Raw genomic sequence first — 1925 nt, forward strand, 5'->3', positions numbered from 1 at the left:
CAACTTGAGGACAAATAAGGGAAGCAGAATATCTCAAAACAGCATTTTTTCCAGGGAAGCATTTGGTGAAGGAGCATCTTGCACTCTCTCCCCTTCTTTCCCTCCCTCTTTTTCTCTGCCTATATACACCAAAGAAATTATCACATTGAATGGGGTCCCAATGAGGGGTGTGGAGAACCCGTTGCCCCATGTTCTGCATCATCCGACTTCTTACCGCTGGCCTCATCCCATGGAGGGAAGCATATGCCACCCAACTTCTCCCCATGGTTGCAAAGGCAACATAGGAAGTCACCTTTGTTAATGCAGTGGAGGTGTACACCGCTTGCTCTCCCCTTTTGCCATGGAGAATCACTGGAAGTATATGTATATCATGTAATGGGCTCCATGGCAAAAGGGGAGAGCAAGCAGTGTACAACGGGCAAATTAGTTCTTATGATGAGGTCACAAGACCCTTAAATCTGTGGGGGATGTATTTCCAGATGGACTGCATGTTATGATTGAGCCTCGTGGCTCTGCTACTGGGAGACGTGGGCGTAAGACTTCTCGAGAGTCAGATACTCTCGAGGAGCGAGAAAGAAAGCGGCTGCGAGATATCTTTGCAGAACCATCTGACGAGGATTCTTTTGAAGGGTTTACTGAGAGAATGGAGGAAGAGATGGTTAGCTCGGAAGAGGATGACATGGAATGGACTCGTGTAAGGGAGGATTTGGGTGCCACTGGCAATGATAGTATGGGAGGCGATTGGGGACCTTCAGGATTAGACCCATGGGCAGGCTGGAGGGATGGGACGGGATCCACAGCTGGGGATGCTGTGGGGCGTAGTCAGAGGTGTTCCAGCTCTGATGAGGAAAGTGATGAGGAAACGCCCGGGCTAAGGAGGGCAGCTGATAGTGATGAGGACTTGTAACTGGCATAAAATGGGGTTTGGGAGCAATAGCAAATTGCGTTGGGCAAGGTAATCTGGACGAACGCTTGGGATCTGTGTGGGAAGTTTCCTGAAGACGGGTGTGATTCGTTTGCTGACTACGTAAGTTATCCTGGACGTTGGGCTCAGACGGCGGGAGGAATTGTGTGGGGTTTGTTTGTGCAACCTCTGCTTAATCTTAATAGCTTTGACCTTCCGTCGTCTTCTTGACGGACGCCATCTGCTTGTACTGGACATACGGACTTCTTGACTACGGCCTCGGATTCTCCTACCTGTGTTAGACCTGGTGAACTACAAACGTCTGCATCTACCTTACGACCTTCGGAACGGATTGGGACCTCGCTGACTGCTTAAGCCCTCGCCTGCTGTGTTGTATCGGGAATCTGCCTGCTGTGTGGAGGAGTAACCTTTAAAGTTACTCAAACATAGCTTTTGGCAGCAGAGAAGTATCTGCTGCCAATTAGTTGCATTCCTTTGAACTCTTTGTTCACCAGCTTCTGTTTTGTTTATTCCCAGGCTGAAGCAAGCTGTTTTGGTTTTGCCCGGATTAAACTCCGGTTTAATCCGGTTTATCTTTTGAACGTTTTTCTGTTCTCTTTTTACTTTTAAGGCCAGTGTTTGCCTAGCCCTTGTCTTTTACGGGCATTTTGAGTTCTGTAATTCCAATAAACTCTGTTATCTTTGACCTTGTGGCGTTCTGTCTTTGACACTGCAGTTACTGAAAACTACTGATAGTTTGGAGTATCATGTATTTATTTATTTATTTATTTATTTGCTTAATTTATACTCTGCCTTTGTCACACCATGGGGGACTCAAGGCGGCTTACTGCTCCGGCAAGATTCAATGCCATTTAAAACATAATAATAAAACATATCCCATCAATTAAAATGATTAAAACAGTTAAACAATAAAGCACGTACAACAGTAAACAGATTAAAAACATAAAGTGTATGTCTTTCAATCCCAGCATACCATAGTGTTATACTGGAGGACCTAGAG

At 45.9% G+C, this 1925-nt stretch overlaps 1 long non-coding RNA gene across 1 annotated transcript; it reads left to right on the forward strand.

Moving 5' to 3' along the window:
* The first annotated feature begins 550 nt into the window (after positions 1–550).
* LOC134299742 (uncharacterized) lies at positions 551–1610 on the forward strand. Its single transcript, XR_010006985.1, has 2 exons — positions 551–1027; positions 1111–1610. It is a non-coding gene; the product is annotated as an uncharacterized LOC134299742 (long non-coding RNA).
* The last annotated feature ends 315 nt before the right edge of the window (positions 1611–1925 follow it).

This window comes from Anolis carolinensis, chromosome 5 (assembly GCF_035594765.1).
Source record: "Anolis carolinensis isolate JA03-04 chromosome 5, rAnoCar3.1.pri, whole genome shotgun sequence".
NCBI classification, from domain to species: domain Eukaryota; kingdom Metazoa; phylum Chordata; class Lepidosauria; order Squamata; family Dactyloidae; genus Anolis; species Anolis carolinensis.